This window comes from Rhincodon typus, chromosome 44, assembly GCF_021869965.1.
Source record: "Rhincodon typus isolate 14 chromosome 44, sRhiTyp1.1, whole genome shotgun sequence".
Taxonomy (NCBI): Eukaryota; Metazoa; Chordata; class Chondrichthyes; order Orectolobiformes; family Rhincodontidae; genus Rhincodon; species Rhincodon typus.
Genome location: NC_063375.1, coordinates 4782922 through 4809002, shown reverse-complemented (window position 1 = coordinate 4809002; position 26081 = coordinate 4782922).

Sequence of the window (26081 nt, the reverse complement as noted above, 5' to 3'; positions counted from 1 at the left end):
TCATCGTCAGAAGGTCCGTTTGAGGCTGTCCCTCTATGTTGTAGCGTCAGTACTGAAGGAGTGCACAGTTGTCAGAGGATCACATTCAGCCGATGCCTCATTTTTAAAAATTATGTAATTTAGTTGTGTAGTACTCCCCCAATAAGAATTTAGAATAAGGCTCAGCTTCATTCTTGACCCTATGACTGATACACTCCCTAAGTTCTGACCCACTGACACTGCTGCAATACCTCAGTGCGGACCATTTGACAATGAGGCACTGCTTCAGTACTGAAGCTCTGACAGTACTGACTATCTGACAATGAGGGAGTGCCTCAGTCTGACATTGTCACAGTGCTGCAAACGTTTGGTACTCCCACAAGTCTAACCCCTTGAGAATAAGACACTACCTCAGTATTGACCGTCTCACAATAATGCACCCCAACAGTCCTGATCCTCTGGTACTTCTGCATTACCTCTTTGCAGACCCTACAAATGTGAGGCACTTCCTCAGTTCTGACAGTCTCACAATGAGGCGCTACCTCAGTATTGACTATCTCATGACAATGCTCTCCAGCAGTCTGTCCCTCTGACAGTGCTTCAATACTTGCCTGGACCAGGCAAATTCCTCATTGTTAGCGGGTTAGTTCTGTGGCAGTGCCTACTGGTAATGGGATCATATGAATGTGTAATACTATTTGACCTGTTACGTATACAATACATCCCGAGTCTCCTGTAGAATACGCAGTTGCTCTCCCTCCGGCTCTGGGTATGCGAAGCTGCTTTCTTTCCCCCTACTCTCAGAAATATCCCCAACCTTAACCCAAAATTCAGCCCGAACGCTCACCCTCGCGTAAGCCCGAAGACTAACTTTAGCCCAAAGCCTACCCCAAACCATAACCCTTAGCCCTAATGCTAACCTCATCCTGCACTAACTATAGCCTCAGGCTCAAACCGAAACCAGCTTCAGCCGTACTCCTGGCCCTCAAACACTGAGCCGCCTGCACAGAGGCCATCAAACACAGAGACCCCTTTCAATAACCTGTAAAACGCGGACTTCACTGTAAATAACGCCTAAAACACAGAGTCCTAACTAAACAAACTTCAACAACAGAGCCCCCTGTAATTATACGCTCAAGTACACAGACCCCTTTAAATGAACTCTAACACACATTGCCCTTGAAGTATAAGGTAAAACACAGTGCTCCTTCTAAATAAATCCGAAAACACTGAGCACCTTTAATTACACGCCAACACTTAGCCCACCTGTAAATTATCCGCAAGACAGGGCCCCTTACTAAAAACCCTAAGAACACAAAACTACCTGTAAATAAACAGCCTCCTGCAAACAAACCCTGAAACCGAGACCCCTTTCAATAACCTGTAAAACACGGAGCTCACTATAAATAATCCCCAAAACACACAGCATCGTGTATGTACACCCGAAAAAACAAAGTCATGCCTGTAAATTGCCCCTGAAACACAATGCCTCCTGGAAATAATCTCCGACGCAGAGCCTCATTTAAACAAACGATAAAAAAAGGCTCCTGCAAATACACTGTCAAGCACAGAGACCCTTTAAATAAACCCGAAGAAAGGTCCCTCACGAAGTAAAATGAAAACCACAGAGCCCCACAACGTAACCGTCTGTAAATAATCCGTAAAACACAGAGCTTCATTTGCAGGGATTTCTGTGTTTTAAGTTTTATATACAATGAAGCCTGAAACACAAAGTTTTCTGTAAATAATCTCCGACGCAGAGCCTCTTTTAAACAAATGATCAAAACAGAGCTACATGTAACTACACTCTCAAGGAAAGACACCCCTTTACATATAATCTAAGAAAGATTCCTCAGGAAGGAAAATGTAAAACAGAGCCCCCAGTAAGAAACAATAAAAGACAGAGCCCCATATAAATTACATGGCAAATATAGAGCTCCTTGTAAATAACCCTGAAACACAGTGTACCCTGCAAATCCTCCTTAAAGCTGTGCCTCCAGTAAATAAACACTCGGAGACGCCTGTAAACAAGCCCTTAGACAGAGACCCCTTTCAATAACCAATAAAACAAGGAGCTTAATCCCTAAAACACACCCCCTGTAATTATACCATCAAATACACAGACCCCTTTACATGACCTCTAAAACAGATGCCCTAGGAAGTAGAATGTAAAACACAGGGCTCCATCTGAATAAGTTCGAAAACACTGAGCATCTGTCAATACACCCCAACATCGAGCCGACCTGTAAATTATCCGCAAAACATGGCCCCTTACAAATAATCCCTAAAAGACAGAGCTCGCTGTAAATAAAGAGCCCCATGTAAATAAATACCAAAACACATAGTAAAAACCGGAAGAACTGCGGATGCTGCAAATCAGGAGAAAATACAAAGTTCTTGGAAAAGCTCAACAAGTCTGGCAACATCTGTGAGGGGGAAAAACAGAGTTAACGTTTCTGGTCAGGTGATCCTTCCTCAGAACATGTGGCAAGCGCGTCTTTAGTAACGCAGGGTCAATAGCCTTAAAATATCCTTTTCTGTGTTTTTTTGTGAAGCACTGTAACATTATAACATAAGAACATAAGAACTAAGAGCAGGAGTAGGCCATCTACCCTTCGAGCCTGCCCCGCTATCCAATAAGATCGTGGCTGATCTTTTTGAGACTCAGCTCCACTTACCCGCCCGGTCACCATAAACCTTAATTCCTTAACTGTTCATAAATTTATCTTGCCTTGCCTTAAAAACATTCAGCGACGTAGCTTCAACCGCTTCACTGGGCAGGGAATTCCACAGAATCAAAACCCTTTGGGTGAAGAAGTTCCTCCTGTCCTCAATCCTACATCTGCTTTCTTTTATTTTGAGGCTATGCCCCCTCGTCCTCGTTTCACCTGCGAGTGGAAACAACCTCCCTGTCTCCTCCTTATCTATTCCCTTCATAATCTTTTATGTTCTATCGGATCTTCCCTCATTCTTCTGAATTACAATGAGTATAATCCCAGCCTACTCAGTCTCTCCTCATATTCCAACCCTCTCAACTCTAGAATCAACCGAGTGAATCTCCTCTGCACTCCGTCCAGTGCTAGTATATCCCTTCTCAAGTAAGGAGACCAAAACTGCACACAGTACTCCAGGTGCGGCATCACCAGGACCCCACACAACTGCAGCATTACCTCCCTGTTTATAAACTCCATCCCTCTAGCAATGACAGACAAAATTCTATTTGCCTTTTTAATTAACTGCTGCACCTGCAATACTACTTTTAGCGATTCATGCACAAGGCCCTCTGCACAGCAGCATGCGGCAATTTTTTGCCATTTAAACCATTATCCATTTCGTTGTCATTCCTACCAAAATGGATGACATCTCATTTATCGACATTGTCCTCCATCTGCCAGACCTTTGCCACTCACTTAGACTCTCTATCCCTCTGCAGACTTTCAGTGTCTTCTGCACATTTTGCTCTACCGCTCATCTCAGTGTCACCTGCAAATTTTGGCACAGCACACTTAGTCCCGAACTCCAAATCATCTGTGTAAATTATAAACAATTGCAGTCCCAACACTGATCCCTGAGGCACACCATTAGCCACTGACCGCCAACCAGAAAAACAACCATTTACCCCTACTCTTTATTTTCTACCAGTCAATCATCCTCTATCAATGCCAATACATTACGTGTAATATCGTGCAACTTCATGTGTGTCGCAGTCTTTGGTGTGGCACCTTGTCAAATGCCTTCTGGAAATCCAGATACACGACATCCACAGGTTCCCCTTTATCCACCATGCAAGTAATGTCCTCAAAGAATTCCACCAAATTAGTTAAACATGACCTACCCTTCATGAACCCATGCTGGGTGTTCCGAATGGGGAAATTTATATCCAGTTGTCTTGTTATTATCTTCCTCAATGATGGATTCAAACATTTTCCCCACAACCGAAGTTAAGCTAACTGGCCTATAGTTACCTGCTTTTTGTCTACTTCCTTGTTTAAACAGTGGCATCACATTGGCTGTTTTCCAATCTGTGGGAACCACCCCAGAGTCCATTGAATTTTGGTAAATAATTACGAGTGCAAGCCTCTTTACTGTTGTACTAAAGGTCCTCTTTACCAAGCACCCACAAGCGCTCCATATTACCACTCTCGCGCTCTCATTCATTGATAAATTTACTGACCACTTACTAGCGTACTATGTTTACTATTACCGCATTCCATTCATTCATAAAACTGTGATCTTGTCATACTTTTCACTATTAAAGGGAGACTAAATTAAAATGTTCCTTCCAGCCCATTTACTGCCTTTTCACAGTTTTAATCCTCACGGCCTTATTTTGCAAACAGTTGCCAAACCTGTGTCTTCATCAGAGTCTGTCCCTGAGTATGTGTTAATTTTCTAATTTATTCAGAACTGAACCATCGTGTCAACCGAAGCTATAAGAGCATAATATTAATCAGTCCTCAGCAACCGTCTCCCAGGACTTGAATAGCTTGCAGGATATCAAAAAATGTTTTCTGCTTTAGCAGAGATTGTAGGAACTGCAGATGCTGGAGAATCTGAGATAACAAGGTGTAGAGTTGGATGAACGCAGCAGGCCGAGCAGCACAGGAGCAGGAAGGCTGACGTTTCGGGCCGAGACCCTTCTTCAGAAATGGGGGAGGGGAAGGAGGTTCTGAAATAAACAGGCAGAGAGGGGGAGGCAGATAGAAAATGGATAGAGGAGAAGATAGGTGGAGAGGAGAAAGACAGGTCAAAGAGGCAGGGATGGAGCCAGTAACGGTGAGTGCAGGTGGGGAGTTAGGGAGGAGATAGGTCAGTCCAGGGAGGACGGACAGGTCAAGGGGGCAGGATGAGGTTAGTAGGTTGGAAATGGGGGTAGCGCTTGAGGTGGGAGGAGGGGATAGTTGGGAGGAAGGACAGGTTAGGGAGGCGGTGACTAGCTGTGCTGGTTTTGGGATGCTGTAGGGGGTGGGGAGATTTTTAGGCTTGTGAAGTCCACATTGATACCTTGGGCTGCAGATTTCCCAAGCGGGATACGAGTTGCTGTTCCAGCAACCTTCGGGTGGCATCGTTGTGGCACTGCAGGAGGCCCAGGATGGACAAGTCGTCTGAGGAATGGGACGGGGAGTTGAAATGTTTCGCGACTGGGAGGTGCAGTTGTTTAGTGCAAACCCGAGAGTAGGTGTTCTGCAAAGCGATCCCCAAGCCTCCGCTTGATTTCCTCGATGTAGAGGTGGCCACAACGGGAACAGCGGATGCAGTATACCACATTAGCAGATGTGCAGGTGGACATCTGCTTGATATGGAAAGTCTTCTTGGGGCTTGGGATGGGGGTGAGGGGGGAGGTGCAGGGGCAGGTGTAGCACTATCTGCGGTTGCAGGGAAAAGTGCTGGGCGTGGTGGGGCTTGAGGGGAGTGTGGAACGGACAAGGGAATCATGGACAGGCGGGTCCCTCTGGAAAGCAGATAAGGGTGGGGACGGAAAAATGTCTTCGGTGGTGGAGTCTGATTGCAGATGGCGGAAGTGTCGGAGGATGATGCGTTGGATCAGGAGGTTGGTAGACTGGTACGTGAGGACGATGGTGATTCTGTTTTGGTTGTTATTGTGGAGGGTGGTGTGAGGGATGAGTTGTGGGAAATGCAGGTGACACGGTCTCGATCACTGAGTGGGGGAAGTTGCGGTCCTTGAAAAACGACGACATCTGAGATGTCCAGGAGTGGAATGTCTCATCCTGGGAGCAGATGCGGCGGAGGTGAAGGAATTGGGAATAGGGGATGGCATTTTTGCAGGAAGGTGGGTGAGAGGAGATGTATTCCAGGTAGCTGTGTGAGTTGGTGGGCTTGAAATGGATATCAATTTCTAAGTGGTTGCCAGAGATGGAAACAGAGAGGTCCAGGAAGAAGAGAGAGTTATTAGAGGTTAACTTCAGGTTGGGGTGGAATGTGTTGGTGAAGTGGATGAACTCTTCGAGCTCCTCGTGGGAGCACAAGACGGCGCCGATACAGTCATCAATGCAACGGAGGAAGAGGTGGGGTTACGGCCTATGCAGCTACGGAAGAGGGATTGTTCCATGTGACCTACAAAGAGGCTGGCATAGCTTGGGCACATGCGGGTTCCCATGGCCACCCCCTTTGTCTGTAGGAAGTGGGAGGAAATGAAAGAGAAATTGTTGAGGGTGAGGACGAGTTTGGCTAATCGGATGAGGGTGTCAGTGGAGGGGGACTGGTCGGTCGTGCGGAACAGGAAGAAGCGGAGTGCATTTCGGCCATCTGTATGGGGAATGCAGGTGTATATGGACTGGACGTCCATGGTAAAGATGAGGTATTGGGGACCGGGGAATTGGAAGTTCTGGAGGAGGTGGAGGGCGTGGGTGGTGTCAAGGACGTTGGTGGGGAGTTCCTGGAACAAGGGGTCGAAAATGGTGTCGAGATAGGTGGAGAGAAGTTCGGTGGGGCAGGAGCAGGCGGAGACAATGGGCCGACCAGGGCAGTCAGGTTTGCTGGAAAAACTCAGCAGGTCTGGCAACTTCTGTGAAGGAGAAAACAGAGTTAACGTTTCAGGTCCGGGGTCTCTTCGTCAGAATTTCAGTACATTGCCGACAGTGAGGTGTTGTCTCACTCCAACCCTCTCAGGGCTGCAATAACCCAGATTGATCCTCTATTCGCGTGGCACTCCTTCAGGACTGATCCTATAATCGTGTGGTGCTGCCTCAACACTGCGCTTCTGCAATACTGACTGTCTGACAAACAGGCACTGCCTCAGATCTGACTTTCTGACTATGGGGTACTATCTGAATCTGACTATCTCGCAGTGCTTTACTGGGGGCTCTGTTATTTAGTGTTGTTTTACAGCAGGCCTTGTGTTTTAGCTTTCATTAACTGCAGGCTCTGTGTTTTCGGCTTTAATTTGCAGTCGTCTGTTTGAGGGTTTAGGGGGATTTTAGCGAGGATTTACAAGGTTTATTTACAGGGAGATCCATACTTTACACTTCATTGACAGCGGGCTCTGACTTTTATGGTTTCATTACTCGGGGTTGCCCCGGCCCCAGCCTCCGTCCCCAGCCTGTCCCAGCCCCGCCCCCAACCGGCAGAACTGACCCTAACCCCAGCCCGCAGCCTGTCCCGGCTCTCGGCCCTAACCCCAGACTGTTCTGGACGCGGCCGCTGCCCCCAGCCCCCGACACGAATCCCAGCCTGTCCTGGCACGGAAACCAAACCCATAACCCCACCCCCAGCCTTGCCTGTCCCGGCCCCAAACCTAACCAAAAACTTAGCCCCAATCCTAACCCTAAACCTGGCCCATGACCGCAGACCCGAGCCTTCAGCCCCCAGCCGAATCCCGGCCGACAGCCTGTCACAGCCATGGCCCGGCCCAGCCCGACCCAATCAGGGGCCCCAGCCCAGACCATCACCGTAAACCTAGCCTTGGCCTCAGCACTCCGACCCCGGCCCCAAACCTAACCAAAACCTTCACCCCAACCTGGACCCTGACTCTAAACCCGGACCCAGACAACCAGCCCGGCCCAGCCCGGCCGGACCCAATCCAGGGCCCCAGACCAGACCATCACCATAAACCTAGCCTTTGCCTCGGCCCTACGCATCGGCCCCAGACCACAGCCTTCAGCCCCTATCCCAGCTGTAACCCTAAATCCGGCCCCAGACCCCAGCCACCAGCCTGTCGCAGCCTCGACCCTGCTGCAGCTTGTCCCGACCCCAACCCTAACCCCAGACTGTCCCGGCCGCGGCCCCCAGTTCCCAACCTCAACCCTAACCCCAGACTAACCTGGTGGCGGCCCCCAGTCCCCGACCCAAACCCTAACCACAGACTGTCCCGGCCGTGGCCCCCAGTTCCCGACCCCAACCCTAAACCCAGGCTCTCCCAGACGCGGACACCGGTCAATGACCATAACCCCCAGACCTCGGCCTGAAGCCTGTCGCGACCCCGGCCCAGGCACCCAAACACGACCCTACCCCACCCTGCCCAGATGCCAGCGACCGAGACCCAGACCCAGACTCAGCCATCAGCACCCCCCAGCCCAACACTCCCCCACAGCTCGTCGCAGCCCTGACCCTGACCCTAACCCCAACCACGGCCCTGAGCCTGACCCCGACCACGACCCCGACCCCGACCTGACCCCGACCCGGTTAATTTCCCAGCATCCAGCCCGCAACCCCTGCCTGTCCAAGACCCGAGCCCCTACCTAACTCTAACCCCAGCCCCAGCCTGACCCGGCCCCCATCCTGCGCCATCGTCACATCCTGTCCCTCTCCTGGACCCGACTGTCATGTGCCCCGGCCCTCGGCCATTCCACCTCCTCCTCCCCCTTTTCCCCCCTCCCCCGATTGAACTTGTCCCGGTCCTAGTCCCAGCTCCCACCTGCAGCCTCAACCCTGACCTCAACTCTAACCCTAGCCTCAGCCCTAACCCTAACCCTAGACCCACCCTGAGCCTCATCTGCCCTTAACCCTTACCAGTCTGAAGGTAACTACTGAGGAAGTGCCTCAATTGTCAATCCTCACGCAGTGCCTTAAAGTAAAGATGTCAGAATTGACAGCCTCATTGTCAGAGGGTCAGTGACAGTGCTTCACACTAGCGTCACTGTTGAGGGACTTTCTCACTGTTAGAGGTTCCAGAGGGGTGCACAGTCTCAATACAATGGGGTGAGAAATAAAGGAGTGCAATACTTTTGCAGGACCAGTATTGAGATATTCTATAACAGTCAGAGGGTCAGGATTGAGCGAGGGTCTCTATGTAACGGGATCAGAACTGTGGGATGGCTCTATGATTAGCAAGTCAGCACTGAACTACTGAAGAACTGTCACAGCATCAATACGGAGGCAGTGCTTCTTTTGAAAGGTGTCCGAATTGAAGGGACGCCACACAATTAGAGGGTCATGACTGTGATATTATGATCAGCGTGTCAGTACTGAGGGACTGCCTTATTGTCAGTGGGTCAGTTCTGAGGCATTGTTCATTTGTCAGAGGGTTCGTCGTATGGGAATGACTCATTGTCAGAGTTTGTATTCTGAGGCAGGTCCTCAGCGTAACGGTGTGGGAATTGAGAGTTTGCTACACAGAGAGGGTCAGTGCTAAGGTATTGCAGCTATATCAGAGGATCAGTGCTGAGGCATTGCCTCACGATAAAGGCATCAAAAGTGAAGTAGTGCGAAACGATTACAGGATGACTAAGACATTGCAGCACTGTGACAGTGTCAGAACTGATGGACTGTTTCATTGTCAGAGGGGAATTACTGAGGGATTGATGCACTGTCAGAGCTTCAGTACAGAAGGAGTGATTCATTATCAGAGGGTCACTACTGCAGGAGTGCATTACTGTCAGACAGAGCCAGTTCCTAATTATGCAGGGGTCCGAACTGGGGCAATGCCTCATTGTAAGGGCATCAGAATTGAGGGCGACCTCACATTTAGAGGGTCAGTCCTGAGGGAGGGCTTCATTATTACTGTGTCAGTACCGAGGGCACTGGCATATTGTCAGCTGGTCAGTTCTGAGACAGAGTCTCTTTTTCAGTGGGTCAGCACTGAGGCTGTGCTTCAGTGTAATGGTATCAGAATGGAGGGTTTGCCACAGACTGATGGTAAGTACTGAGGTATTTCAGCTCTATGAGGGTCAGATCCCAGGCAGTACGTCATTAGCAAAAGATCACTTCTGTAGCAGTGAGAGAGGGTCAGACTGAAGGAGTGCCTCCTTGTCAGATGGTCAGTTCTGACACACTGCTCCTTTGCGAGAGAGTCATTGGTGAGGCAGTGCCTCATTGTAATGGGATTAGAATTGTCAGGGGGGCAGTACTGAGCGAGAGCCTCATGATCAGAGGTCAATACTGAGAGAGTGTCTTATCAGAGATTCATTCCTAAGGGTGTGTTTCATTGTCAAAGAGTCCATTCTGAGGGAGGGCATCATGTGGGAATACTGAGGGAGATTCTTATTCTCAGACGGGAAATGCAGGGTTACAGGGATAGAGTAAGGAGAAGAGTCAGATGCGCTTAGGAGGGTGAGTGTGGACTTGGGCTTAATGGCCTGTATTACACTGTGGGGATTCTATCATTCTGATGAGAGGATCAGTATTGTGTCATTTCAGCACTGTTGGAGGGTAAGATCAGTGGGAGTGCATTTTTGTCAGAGGTTCAATACTGAGGCTGAGGCAGAGCCAGGGAAATATTGACCAATGAGCCTCTGGACTGACATTCCAGTCCAACCTCAGAACTGATCCTCTAACAGAGCTGCACTTCTTCCGGACTGACTCTGGAACTGTGAGGCGCACCCTCAATCATGACCCCATTTCAATGAGGCTCTGCCACAATATTGAAATTCTGACAATGAGGCAATGCCTCAGAACTGACCCACTTCGAGTGCTGCACTACCACAGAACTGACCATCTAAGCTTGTGGCACACTCCGATCTGACCCCCTTACAATCAGCTACTGCCTCTGTATTGACCATCTGACAATGATGCACACCCCCTGTACTGTACATTTGACAAACATGAACTAACTGAGTAATGACTCCCAATGATGAGGCATTCTATCGGGATTGAACATATGATATTAAGGCACCTGATCAGTACTGACCATATGATAAGGACGCCTTCCCACAGTTCTGAACCACTGAGAGCGCTGTCATACCTCAGGACTGACCCTCCCATCATGTGACACTGCTTCAATTCTGACATCTGCATAATAAGGCACTGCCTCAGTCTTGGCCCTCTGACAAAAATGCACTCCCACCGTTCTGACGCTCTGACAATGAGGCTTTACACTGTGATAGACCTGCAAAATCTCAGTACTGGCTGTCCAATCAAGAGGCACATCCTCAATTCTAACCCTGTTACAATGAGGTACTGCTTCAGTACTGACCCTCTGCGTCTGTGTCATTTTAAACCCGATGTTATCTGTCTTCGGAGAGTCCACAAAACCATTTTGAAGTCAAAGTAATCCTTTGAAAGATGGTGAAGTAGTAACAGTGCTGTTTTAATGGTGTTTGTATTAAATTTCAGGCAATATTTGTATACACCAATTCGCAAAATTACAGAAGGGGAAGGCGGCCATTTGGCCCATCTTACTGACTTGTTTCTATCATCTCATGCAAATCCTTTTTCCGTCTATCACCTGTACACCATTTTCATCAAATGCCCTCTGTACGTCTCCATTGAACCTCATTCATCACATTTACAGCAGAGCACTCCATAACCTAACGAAACACTGTGTGATAAAGCTCGTCTACGAGCAGGGACATCTTCTCCCTATCTACTCTGTTTAGACCACTCACGATTTCAAAAAAACCTCAATTCCATCTCCTATCAGCCTGCTGTTGAGAGAGAACAGTCCCAAACTCTTCAATCTGTTCTTGTAGCTGAAGCTTTTCCTACCTGGAACCATTCTCGAAATAATCAGCACATCAATGCATTTGCCTTTTTCCTATAATGTGCAGGCCACAACTGTGCACAATACCCCAGCTGAGATTTAACTTACCTTGCAGAAGTTCAATATTGTCAACTTCTTACTCGTATACTGTATACCCCTATTAATAAAGGCTGTGTGCTTTATTTATTGCTCTCTCCAGTTGTACTACTGCCATCATTTAAAGTGTGCACGTCCATACTCCGATTTTACAATGCTCGGAAAAACACTTGAAAGACAAAGTGCATCACCTTACACTTCTCTGCATCGTAACTCACCTTCCACCTATCTGCCCACTCCATCAACTTTTCAATGCACTTTTGGAGTACCACATTATTCTTCTCACAATTTAAAATTCTCAAGTTTAATGGCATCTGCAAACTTGGAAATTGTCCCCTGCACACCACGATCAAGATAATTACTTATCTATCAGGAACGACAAACGTCCCAGGAACAGCCCCTGGAGAATTCCACAACAAACGTGCTTCCCAGCCTGAAAAATATCCATTCACCATTATTGAAATATTGGACTGGACAAAGAGGAAGGCATTCTTTCTTTGAATAATGCCACAGGCATTTTAATATCCATTTCTGAATCACATTGCATCATATATCCAGCAACGCAGCAATTCCTTGATAATGTCAGACGAGATCATATTCTGTAATAACCAGAATGACACATACGCCCACAATTGTCAAGCATCTGAGTCATGAACGCAACATTCTGGGCCTCAGAAATGCCAAGTGGGAAGTGCTTTGTGTATACAGTCTTTTATCAAATGCTTCAGCCAACAGAGCAGCTGCCTCCAGGGCTGGAATGTCTTCACAAAAGCAATGTTTTGGCAGAGGTACCGGGAAAGAGAAGGGAAGTCTTCAAAGGACAGCAGTCAAAGCAGGTTTGAGAGCCTTGATTCTATGGTGCCACTCTTGATTCTTTGGTTTGACAAAGTTAGCATGGTCGACTGGTTAACAAGGTTCGATCACATGGAATACAGGGAGAACGAGCCATCTGGATACAAAAATTGAATAGAAGGTAGGAGAGAGGGTGGTGGTCGAGGGTTACTTTTCAGATTGAAGGCCTGTGACCAGCGGCTTGGAGAGTTTGAGCTATAAGGAGAGGCTGAATAGGCTAGGGCCATTCGTCCTGGAGTGTCAGAGGGCGAGGAGGACCTTATAGAGGTTTATAAAATCATGAGAGCATGGATAGGGTGAACAGCCAGGGTCTTTTCCCCAAGGTAGGGGAGTCCAAAACCAGAGGTCATGTGTTTATTTTGAGAGGGGAAGTTTTAAAAGGTACCTAAGGGGCAACATTTTCATGCAAAGTGTGGCACATGCATGCAACAAGCTGCCAGTGGAATTGGTGAAGGATGGTACAATAACAACATTTCAGAGGCATGTGAATGGGTCTACGAATAGGAAGGGTTGAGGGATATGGCCAAACGGAATAGATTAATTTTAGTTATCTGGTCTGTATGGAAGATTTGGATCAAAGTGTCTGTTTAATACTGTACATCTGCGATTCTATGACTTCATGTTCCACTGATAATAAGGCACTTTCTCAGCAATATCCTCTGAGAACCAGGCACTCCCACACTGCTGCAAATACCTAAGTACCAACACTCTTAATCGGTGGCACTCCCTTAGTTCTAACCCACTGACCGTGACACAATGCCTCTGGACTCACTCTCTAATCAGTTGGCACTCCCACAATTCCAACACCGACACAATGAGGCACTGCCTCCGTATTGACCCTCTGACTCCGACAGATCTGACTCACTGACAGTCCTGTATTGTTTGTCCTGACGCTTTAATCATTTCACACTCCCTCAATTCTGACGCCATTACATTGAGCAACTGACTCAGTATTAACCTCTGGCAATGAAGGGCCCCCTCAGTACTGAACCTCTGACTGTGCTTCAATCCCTCAAGACTGACCGTCTGTCAATAAAGCATTCCCTCAGTTCGACCTTCTCTAAGTGCTGCAATACCTCAGCACGGGTCCTGTAATCAAGTGGCACTCCTTCAATTCTAACCCCTTTAGGATGTACACTGCCTCAAAGTTGACCCTTTCACAATGAGGCACCCCCTCAGTACTGAATGACTAATTATGTGTCATACCCTCAATTCTGAACCCTTTACAATGAGGGGATGTTCACTGATGATTGCACAATGTACAGAATCATTCGCAGCTACTCAGATACTGAAGCAGTCCTTGTTCAAATGCAACAAGACCTGGTTTGGGCCAACAAGTGCAAATAACATTTGTGTCACTCAATACAGCCATCACCAATAAGAGACAATCTAACTCCTGCCCCTTGGCATTCTACAGTGTTCCCATCACTGAATCCCCACGATCAACATCCTGAGGGTCATCATTGACCAGAAACTCAACTGCACTCACCACATAAACACAGTGCAAGAGCAGGTCTGAAGCCAGGAATACCACAGGGAGTAATTCTCCACCTGACTCCTCAAAGCCTGTCCACCATCTACAAGGCACAAGTCGGGAGTGTGATGCAATAGTCCCCACTTGCCTGGATGAGTGCAGCCCCAACAACACAAGAAGCTTTAAACCGTCTCGGACAAAGCAGCATGCTTGACTGGCACTACATCCACAACTATCCACTCCGTCCACCACCGACAGACAGTAGCAGCAGTGTATGCTATCTACAAGATGCACTGCAGAAATTCACTAAAGATCCTCAGACAAATCCACGAACACTTCCGTCTGGAAGAACAAGGGTAGCATATTAGAAATGTCACGTTCAAGTTCCCCTCCAAGCATTCACCGTCCTGACTTGGAAACACATTGAATGCAACTGTCAAGGAAGACAGTCATCCAAAAAGAGGGAGAAAGAGAGAGAGAAAATCTGAGAGAAAGTACAAATGCTGTGGACAAACGAAAATTGTAATCTTCAAATATCCCAATTAATAGCACGAGAGCAGAAAGGGGCAACCATTAGATAATCAATGTCACTGAAACACAAGTTAACAGAAACATGTCCGCCCCAGGACATACATAACAAAAATACCCTCTTCAGTAAATAATACACAAGTTTTATCTGTTTTCGTGATGGCAGGTATAGTCTTGTTGAAGAAGGTCCTTTCTGAAAATGGTTCCTTCACCACCACTCAGTACCAGCATGGAGTGTCTGTGTGGTCCGGGGACGTGGGACGGGGGTGGTGGGGGAGGGTGGTGGTGGTGTTAGGTTAATGATGATCTTCTGTTTCCTTCACTGGCTGAATGTTAAAAAGAATGCATCAGTTATTCAAGCGACCAACTCCACGTGGGAATGGCGGGGAGGGGAGTGGGGAGGGTGGAAGAGGTTCAGGGATAATTGTGCGTTGGGAAAACCTTGTAAATTGGGGAAGTTATGTATGAGGCTAATACTGCCAGAATGCTGTTGGGTGGGGCAGAGGACGAGCAAAGATGCAGCAACCGTCTGATCATGTTGTGGGATACTGTTGCACCTGTCAGAGCAGGACAAGGAGAGGAAGCAACATAATGAATGCATATGGAACTGAAACATCAAATTTGCAGGGCAACAACCGTTCACCTCCAAGGACCTGGTGCAAATGCCTCAACAACTGAACAGACCGGCAAATTCCAGGAGAGGTAATCACTCGTCAGACTTTTCATCATTCAGAAGGCAAAGGACAACCTGAGCTTCTGAATCTCTCCACATTGAGACACAAGTCAAGCGTGTGATGGAATATTCTCCACTTGCCTGGACAGGTGCAGCTCCAACAACACAAGAAGCTCAACACTGTTCAGGACAAAGCAGCCCTTTGATTAGCACCACATTCACAAGCATTCACTCCCTCCACCAGCAACACTTAGTGGCAGCAGTGTGTACCATCTGCAAGGTACACTGCAGAAATTCCACCACAAATCCTCAGACAGCACTTTCCAAACACGTGACAACTTCCACCTAGAAGGACAAGGGCAGCAGATACATGGTAATACCACTCCCTGCAAGATCCCCTCCAAACTTTAAATATGTCACCATTCCTTCACTGTCGCTGGGTCAAAACTCTGCACCTCCCTTCCTCGCAGCCCAGTGGCCAGTGGTTAGCACTGCTGCCTCACAGCACCAGAGATCTCGGTTCCATTCAGTCTCAGGTGACTGTGTGTGGTGGTTAGCTCATTCTTCCCATATCTTTGTGGATTTCCTCCAGATGCTCCGGGTTCCTCCTGCAGACTAAAGATGTGAGGATTAGGTGAATCGACATCGCGAACTTGCCCACTGTGTCCAGGGATGAATAGTTATGTGAATTATCCATGGGAAGTGCAGGGTTACAGGGATAGGGTGGTGGGGTCAGTCTGGTGGAATGCTTTTTGGAGTCATTATGGACTTGTTGGGCCAAATGACCTGTTTCCACACTGTAGGGATTCTAATGATTGTGGGTCAACTGTCAGCACAAGGACTGGAGTGTTTCAAGAAGGCAGCTCGACACCACCTTCTCATGGGGCAAATAATGGCAGCCAATAAAGGTGGACCAGTCAACGATCTTTAGATCTCACAAATGAATTTTCAAAACCCTGAAGTCCTCACCCACGGGGTCATTCCAGTCAATCTTGTCTCCTTTGGTTCAAAGAAACAGAGAAGAATACGATGAAGCACTTCAAGCCTGGTCCACCTTTCAACATGATCATTGCTGATCATTGAACGAAAACTGTTTCTGCCCACTGTCTTGGTTCTCTTTTGTCATAAGAACCATATCCAATTTCCCTTTGAAAATAATCAATGGTTTGACTTCAACAGTTCCTGGACAGAATTCCACAGGCTGACCTCTGTCTGGGTGAAGACATTTCTCCTCATTTCCTAAATGATCTCCTTTTCCTCCTTGACTCAAAGCTCTATTTCTGGACTCCTAAGTCATTGAGGACATCCTTCCTGCATCTACCTTGCCCAGTCCTCTTTAAATTTATAGGCTTCCATCAGATGCCCTTTCTTCTTTTAAACTCCTACGAATTTGGGCCTGACTGATCTAGTCTCCCTTCATCTCTCAATCCCACCATCCCAGAAATCACTCTGGTAAATCTTTCACTCACCGTTACTATAACCAATCCATGAATCCCCTCAATAAGGCAGACAACAAACCATCTGCCTTGTTCACCACCTGCAATAGGGTCAGAGTCAGCGTCAGGGTCAGGGTCATACTTGCGTTCAGATACAGGTACAGGGACACTAAGTCTCAGTGCACCCCTCCCTTTCACAATCTATCACCCTTCAGATAATAAATGGTTTTTCAGTTTTTGCCCCTAAAGTAGATAACTTCACATTTATCCGAGAGATGGTTCATCTGCTACGTACTTACCCACTCATCAACTCAACTGAACCTGCCCTGAGAGCCACCATATCATGGCCCCAACAGACAGGGTAACGTACAGAGGCAAGACTGAGGAACAAGCCTCACGGAAGACTTCGCGCAAGGCTCAACAAAGATGCTATGCCAAGAAAGTCTTCCACCCTCAGGTGTGCACCAGGTTAAAAGTGTAGAACTATGGACGAAGAAAGACCTGTTGTTCGGCAACTAATTAGTCACTAGTAACCATGTGACCACGAGTCCGTGTCCAAACGCACGTGAGCAAAAGGGGGCGGGCGCGACAGTTTAACCAATCAGATGACAAGGTCTGTGCATGAGCTCCGCCTACGAACGACAGAGTCTCGCCCATGAGGACCGGGGCGACGTCCATGACGTGCGGTTGCTCCAATCAGCGTAGGCAGGGGAAAGACTAAATTGAGAAGAAACTTCTTCACCCAAAAGGTTGTTCATCGATGAAATTCCTTGCCCAGTGAAGTAGTTGATGCTACTTCAGTAAACGTTTTTAAAGATAAGGTAGATATTTCTTTGAACAATAAAGGAATTAAGGGATACGGTGAGAAAGCGGGTGAATGGATCTGAGTCCACAAAAAGATCAGCCATGATCTTATTGAATGGCGGAGAGGGCTCGAAGGGCCGGACGGCCTACTCCTGCTCCTAGTTCTTATGTTCTAAAGCCATACCACGAACACGACCACGCCCGCACCGAGGAAAGTGCGCCAGCGGAGGTGAAGATAGGTGCGTGCCCCAGCAAGGGCGAGGTCTCTTGTTTTCAAATTCTGATACGTCAACATCAGCACCGACACCGTTCCGCGCACCTCCGCACCGCCCGATAATGCGGCCACTCCCAAGGCACCGACCCACTCGCCCCGCTCTGTGGAAAGACGAAGTTACTGTTTTGAGTCCAGTGAAACGTTTTGCAATTGAAGTGAAATGGAAATTTGATGGATATGATCCTGTCGAAAGGACATAGAGAAATATATGGAACAGAAGGGATTCTTAGCATTAATTAGAGAGTGAGGGGGTTTGCAGATCAAAGTGTGCCAACGAATAAAAGGGGAAAGAGAGTGGTAAATGTTGTCGAGGAGAGACAAAGCATTGCTCCAGAGCAGGTGTTAATAGTAGAATGAAGATCTGATTGAAAAGGAAATAAATCATGAAGACAGGATGCAGTCACAAGGGGAAAGTATATCCAATCAGAGGTCTGTGTTAATGGGTCGAAAGCTGTTGAACTCAGTATTGAATGTAGACCAATGTTTTGTCTCTTCTCAACAACCATTACCACTGCCTTTGTGTTCTTCAGAAGGGTCACCGGACCTGGAATTTTAACTCTTTTTTTTGCCTCCACAGAGGCTGCCAGATCTGCTGAACTTTTCCAACAGCTTCTGTTTTCGTTACCTTTACCTTTGCTTTGTGTTCAATGGTGAATTTAATCTTTAATCTCATTCACCCTGTAACTTTGCCTTGACATTTTAGCCCACATCCCTATCTCCCCCTTTCAACAGCATAGAATGTAGAACATTACATAGAACATTACAGCGCAGTACAGGCCCTTCGGCCCTCGATGTTGCGCCGACCTGTGAAACCAATCTGAAGCCCATCTAACTATCTAAAACACTCTCACATTTTATCTTTTACTGCAATTGAGTTTAAAGGCAGGGACACAAATTTCCCAGTCTGCTTCAACCTCCTGAATGTCGTGCTGCTGTCATTCGGCTCAATTTCCTTTCCTCCCGTTCCAGGGTCTTAATGTTCTTCCTAAAATATGGTGTTCAGAGTTCCCTATGTACTCAAGTGGAGCTGACACCTGCACTTTATAAAGGTTTAGCATCACTTTCATGCTTTTTAACTCTGATCTTCTAGTACTGAGCCCAGAGTCCCACTGACAGTGCCTAATTATCCCAGTACTGACCCTCTGACAATGAGGCACTGTGACCAGGCAAATATTAAAGGAATGCTACACTATCAGAGTGTCCATATCAAGGGAGTGCTCCACTATTAATGGTTCAATATTAATGAAGTGGTGCATTGTCGGAGGGCAACTATTAATGGACGACTGCAACTTCAGCGAGTGAGTGTTCAGGCAAAGCAGCACAGCAAAGTGTCAGTAATGAGAGAATGTTCCATTGTCAGAGGCTTAGCACTGAGGGAGTGCTTAATCAGAGAGTTTGTACTGAGGGAGTGCTGCATTGTCAGAGTATCATCACTGAGGGAGTGCCACAATATCGGAGGGTCAATATGAAGCATATGCGACACTGTCAGAGGGTCAATGATGACAGAATGCTGCGCTATCAGAAGGTCAGTAGTGAGGGAAAGCTGCATTGTCAGAGTTGTCTTCACTGAGGGAGTGCCGCTAAGTTGAAAGGCCAATATTAAGGGAATGCTGCACTGTCACAGAGTCAATATTAAGGGTGTGCTGCACTGTCAGAGATTCATCGTTAAGGGTGTGGCACACTAACAAAGAAGTACTGCCAGAGAGCTGACCCTCTGACTCTGAGGCACTGCCTCAGTACTGACCCTCCAACAGTGCAATACACTCTGGAGTACTGATGACTAACCGTCTGATAGTGCATTTCTGCTATATGGTAACCCTCTGACATACCGGAATTCCCTCAGCAATAACCTGACGACTGAAACTTTGACAAGGCCATTTGAAAGAGATGTGCTCCCTTACTATTGACCCTCAGATACTGGAGAACTCCCTTAATATTGACCCTCTGACAGTGCAGCACTCCCTTAATATTGATTCATAGTATCCCTGCAGTGTGGAAAAAGGCCATTCAGCCCAACAAGTCCACAACGCCACTCCGAAGAGCATCCCACCCAGACACATTCCCCTATATTTCCCATGTCTAATCCAAACATCGCTGGGCACTATGGGCAATTTAGCCTAGCCAATTCACCTGGCCTTCACATCTTTGTGCTGTGGGACGAAACGGGAGCATCCAGAAGGCACAAAAACCCGCACAGACACGGACAATGTGCAAACTCCACACAGACGGTCGACCAAGGGTGGAATCGAACCTGGGTCCCTGGTGTTGTGAGGCAGCCGTGCTCGCCACCGCGCCACCCTGGTTGATTTCGCGACAGTGCACAAGCCCTTTAAAATTGACCCCAGCACTCCATTAACGTTTGCCTTCTGACAATGCAGCTCTTCCTCAGTACTGACTCTCCAAAAGTGCAGCACTCCCCAAAATACTGTCAGAGAGTCAATGCGAAGAGAATGCTGCACTGTCAGAGACAGTACTGAGGGGAGCTGCACTATCAGAGGTTCAGTACTTAAGGTATGCTGCACTGCCAGAGGGTCAACAATGAAGAAGAGCTGCGCTGAAAATGTAATAGGGTCAGAACTGAGTCAGTGCCTCATGGTCAAAGGGTCAATACTGAGGCGGTGTCTCATTGTAAGGTGCTCAGAATTGAGTCAGTCCTATGGTAGTGCAGCACTTTCAGAGGGTCAGAACTGAGTTAGAGCATCATTACCAGTGGGTCAGTACTGAGTGCGTGCATTGTTGTAAGTGGGTCACTTCTGAGGCAGTATGTCATTGTTGAATGGTCAGTCCAGAGTGAGTACTTTATTGTCAGATAGTCAATGCTGAGACAGTGCCACCTTCCCCGTCAGTATTGAGGTAATGCCTCATTGTAAGGAGGTCAGAATTGAGGGAGTGGCAGACATTTAGAGGGTCAGTACTGAGGCAGTGCAGAATCGTCAGAAGGTCAGTGCTTGAGGAGAACCCTATTGTCAGAAGGTCAATATTAATGGAGTGTCACATTGTCAATGGTTCAGTACTGAGGAATCACCTCATTATCAGAGGGTCAGTCCTGAGGCAGTGCCTCATTGTCAGAAGGTCGGTGCTGAGGCAGTGCCACATTCTCAGACGATCAATATTAAGGTTTAGAATATGAGGGAGTGCTATATGATTATGTCACTCTGACAATGAGGCACTCCTTCAGGAATGGGCCTCTGACAATAAGGCACTTTATCAGTTCTGAATCTCTGACAAGGAAGCACTCCCTCAGTGCTCACCCTCTAACAGTGCTTCAATCCCTAAGTATGGACCCTCTGTCGCTGAGTACTGACCCTCTGATCGAGCTGCAGTAGCTTACTACTACTTCTAATCATGTGCCTCCTACTCCATTTCTAAATCTATTACATTGAGGCACTGCCTCAGAACTGACCCACTGGCTATAAGGCAGTCCCTCAGTACTGACCCACTGATCATGAGTCTGTCCCTCAGGAATGACCGTCTAAATGTGAGGCACGCCCTTAATTCTGACCTTCTTCAGCACTACCTCAGTATTGACTCACTGATATAGAGGCACTGCCTCAGAATTGACATGTTGACAATGGGGCACTTGCTCAGGACAAACCCTCTGATAGAGCTGCAGGCTTGATATTAGGGCAGTGCTGCACAGAGAGCAATTCAGTATTAAGGGAGTGCCGCACTGTCAGTGGACCAATATTAGGGGAGTGCCAAGCTGTCAGAGGGCCACTATTAAAGGAGTGCTGCACTTTTGGTGAGGCAGTGCAGCACTGTAAAGGGTCAGTAATGAGAGAATGCTCCATTTTCAGAGATTTAGTACAGAAGAAGTGCTTAATCAGAGAGTTATTTCTGAGGGAGTGCTGCATTGTCAGGGTTTCACACTGACGGAGTATCAAACATTTAGAGGTCCAATATTAAGGAAATAATGCACTGTTGCAGGGTTGATATAAAGGGAGTTTTGCACTGTCAGAGGGTTAATGATGTGTGAGTGCTGAAATATCACAGAATCAGTCTTGAGAGAGTGCTGTACGTTCAGAGAATTAGTACTGAGCGAGTGCTATCATGTCAGAAGATTGATATCAAGGGAACGTTGCACTGCCGAAGGAATCAGTAGTGGAGTACTGTCAGAAGGCCAAAATTGAGTGAGTTCTGCTGTGTCAGTGGGTCAATATTACGGGATTGCTACACTATCAGCGTATCAATGTCAGACGGTCAGCACTGAGGGAGTGCTACACTGTTGGAGGGCCAATATTGAGTGTGTGCGACACTCAGAGGATCATTTTGTTGGAGTTCTGCACTGTCAGTACTTCAATTGTAAGGGAGTGCCGCACTGGTAGTGGGTTAATATTAAGGGAGTGCTGCACTGTCAGAGGGTTAAAATGAGGGTGAGCTTCCCTTTGCGGGGGCGAGTACTGAAAGACAACCGCGCGTCAGGGGATCAATATTAATGTTGTAGAGTCAGTACAGAGGGAGTGCTGCACTGTCGGAGGGTCAATAAGAAGCATGTTGCTACACTATCAAGGAGTCAATGATGACAGAAGATCAGTAGTGAGGGAAAACTGCATTGTCAGAGTGTCTTCATTAACGAAGTGCCACTCTGTCGGAAGACCAATATTAAGGGAGTGCTGCACTGTCACAGGGTCAATATTAGGGGCGTGCTGCACTAACAGAGGGTCAGTGATAATTGAGTGCTTAACTGTTGCAGAGCCAGTACTGAGGGAATCCTGCGTTGTTACAGTATCATCGCTGAGGGAGTGCCGCACTGTTGAAGGGCCGATATGAGGGGAGTGTTACACTGTCAGAGTGTCATTATTAACGGTGTGCTACAGTATCAAAGGGTGAGTAATGAGGGAGTGCTGCACTGTCGGAGGGTCAGCACTGAGGTGGGCTGTACTGTCAGATAGTCAATATTAATGCAGTGCTTCACTTTCAGGGGTTTGATATTAGGCGAATGCAGCACTGTGAGTTGGTCAGTATGAAGGGAAAGCTGAAACTGTCAGTGGGTTGATGCTAATAGTGTGCAACACTGTCAGAAGGAGTGATGTATTATCAGAGTGTCATCACTGAGGGAGTTCCACACTGACAGAGAGGTAATATTCAGGGTGTACTGCAGTGTCACTATTGATGGAGTGCTGCACTGGGGGTCAGTAATGAGGGAATCGTCCATTGTTGGAGGATCAGTACTGATCGAGTGCTGGACTGTCACAGGGCTAAAATTAAGAGGGTGCTTTGCTGTCAGAAGGTCAATATTAAAGGAGCACTGCACTCTCAGAGGGACCGCACTGAGGGAGTGCAGCGACTGAGGTGATCTCTGCAAACGATATGGCATACTGTGAGAGGTCCATTTTGTGGTGATTGATGAACTGAGGTTCTCTACTGTGAGACGGTTGCAGTGTCACAGGGTAAGCATTAAGGGAGTGGTGCACGAACAAACAAGCACTGCCAGACAACTGACGCTCTGATTATGAGGCACTCCCTCAGTAATGACTCTCCAACAGGGCGTACTCTCGGATAACTGACTCTCTGACAGTGCATCTCTGCTACAGTATTAACCCTCCGACATACTGGTATTTTCTCAGCAATAAGACTCTGAGAATGCCATGCTCCCTTACTATTGACACACTGACCATGGAACACTCATTCAATTTTAACCCTTCGACAGTGCAGCATACACTCATCATTGCCTCTCTGATATTGCAGTGCTGCCTTCATCTTAATATTGAACATCTAAAAGTGCAGCTCTCCCTCAGTGCTGACCCCAGTCCGTGCAGCACCACCTCAATTCTGACCCACTCAGTGTAGCTCACCCTTAATTCTGAACCCCTCAGTGCAACACTCCCTCAATGCTTACCCCGCTCAGTGCAGCAGCCCCACAGTACTGAAACCGTCAGTGCTGACCTCCCTTCAGTGCTGGCCGCCCTCAGTGCAGCACTCCCTCAGTGCTGAACCGCTTCAGTGCTGACCCCCTTCAGTCCTGACCCCCCCCCTCAGAGCAGCACTCCCTCAGTACAGACCAACGCAGTGCTACCCACATTCAATGCTGATCCCCCTCAGTGATGACCCCCTTCAGTGCAGCATTCCCTCAGTGCAGACACGCTTTAGTGCTTACACCCGTCTTTGCAGCACTCCCTCAGTACTGAATCCCTTCACTGCAACAGTCCCTCAGTGCTGACGCCCGCCCTCAGTGCAGCACTCCCTCAGTGCTGACACCGTCAGTGCAGTATTCCCTCAGTGCTGACATTCCTCAGACAGTCTCACAGCACTAACCCTCCCACAGAACCTCACAGCTGACACCACTCTTTGCAGCACTCCCTCAGTACTGAATCCCTTCACTGCAACAGTCCCTCAGTGTTGACGCCCGCCCTCAGTGCAGCACTCTCAGTGCTGACACCCTCAGTGCAGCATTCCCTCAGTGCTGACATTCCTCAGACAGTCTCACAGGACTAACCCTCCCACAGACCCTCACAGCTGACACCCCTCAGTGAAGCACTCCCTCAGTGATGATCCAACACAGAGCAGCACTCCCTCAGTTCAGCATTCCCTCACTACTGACCCCGTATGTCCTGACCTCCCTTCAGTCCTGACGCCTCTCAATGCTGACACCCCTCAGTACAGCACTACCACAGTGCTCACGCCCCTCACTGCAGCACTCCCTCAGTGCTGACGCCTGACCTCATTGTAGCACTCCCTTGGTGCTGAAACCCTTTCAGTGGAGCACTCCCTCAGTGCAGCACTCATTCAGTGCTGTCGCCCCCTCAGTGCTGTTGCCCCCTCAGTGCTGCACTCCCTCAGTGATGACCACACTCTGTGCAGTACTTCAGCAGCGTTGACCCCTCTCAGTGCCCCACTTCCTCAATGCTGACCCTCGGAGAGTCTCACAGTATCAACCCTCCAACAGTGTAATACTCCCACACGGCTGACAGCCCTCAGTGAAGCCCTCCCTCAGTGCTGACACTAGCCCTCAGTGCTGGCCACCTCTCAGATCTGCCCCCCCGCCCCCAAGTGCAGCACTCTCTCAGTGCAGCACTCCCTCAGCGCTGACCCCGTCTGTGAAGCCCTCCCTGAGTGCTGACCCTCTTCAGTGCTAACGCCCTCAGTGCTGAAGAGGGTCAGTGCTGGCACCCCCTCAGTGAAGCACTCCCTCAGAGCAGCACTCCGTCAGTGCAGCACTCCCTCAGTGCTAACCCCTTTCAGTGCAGCACTGCCTCAGTGCTGACCCCACTCAGTGCAGCACTGAGGGAGTGATGCACTGAGGGTGTCAGCACTGAGGGAGTGCTTCAGTGAGGGGATTCAACACTGAGGGAGTGCTGCACTGAAGGGGTTCATCACTGAGGGGGTTCAAAATTGAGTCGGGTCAGCACTGAGGGAGTACTGCACTGAGGGCTGTCAGCACTGAGGGAGTTCAGCACTGAGGGAGTGCTGCACGGAGGGAGTGCTGCCCTGAGGGAGTGCTGCACTGAGGGGCGTCAGCACTGAAGCGGGTCAGCACTGAGGGAGTGCAGCACTGAGGGCGGCTAGCACTGAAGGGAGGTCAGCACTGAGGGGGTAGGTACTGAGGGAGTGCTGCACAGAGTTGGGTCAAAACTGAGGGAGTGCTGCACTGTGGGTGGTCAGCACTGAGGGACTGGTGCAATGAGGGGTGTCAGCACTATGGGAGTGCTTCACTGAGGGGTGTCAGCTGTGAGGGTGTACTGCACTGTTGGAGGATCATTGCTGTCAGACTGTCCGAGCATCAGTATTGACGAAGTGGCGGACTGAGTGGGTCAGTATTGAGGAAGTGGTGCACTGAGGATGGTCAGCACTGAGGGGGGTCAGCAATGAGGCAGTGGTGCACTAAGGGAGTGTTGCACTGAGAGCAGTTAGCACTGAGGGGGTTCAGCACTGAGTGGGGTCAGCACTGAGAGGTGTCAGCGCTGACGGGGGTCAGCACAGAGGGAGTGCTGAACTGAGGGCGTGCTGCACTGAGGGCTTCCAGCACTGAAGGGAGGTCAGCAGTGATGGGGTAAGTACTGAGGGAGTGCTGCACTGAGTGAGGTCAGCATTGAGGGATTGCTGCACTGAGGGAGTGCTGCACTGAGGGAGTGCTGCACTAACGGGGGTCAGCACTAAGGGGATAGTGCAGTGCTCCTTTAATATTGACCTTCTGACAGCACAGCCCCCTCTTAATATTGGCCTGGTGACAGTCCAGCACTCCCACAGTATTGATCCCCCAACAATGGAGCATTCCATCAGTACTGACCCGCAGTGCAGCACTTCATCAATAGTCACACTGCAGTACACCCGTAATATTACACCTCTGTCAGTGTGGAACTCCCTCAGTGATGACACTCTGATAGTACATCACTCCCTCCGACAGTGTTGCATCAACTCACTGACTGTTTCGGCATTCCCTTAATATTGACCAACTCACAGTGCAGCACTCCCCTAATATCAAACCCCTGAAAGTGAAGCACTGCATTAATATTGACTATCTGACAGTACAGCCCACCTCAGTGCTGACCCTCCGACAGTGCAGCACTTCCTCTGTACTGACTCTACAACATTAATATTAATCCCCTGACGGGCGGTTTTCTTTCAGTACTCACCCCCGCAAAGGGAAG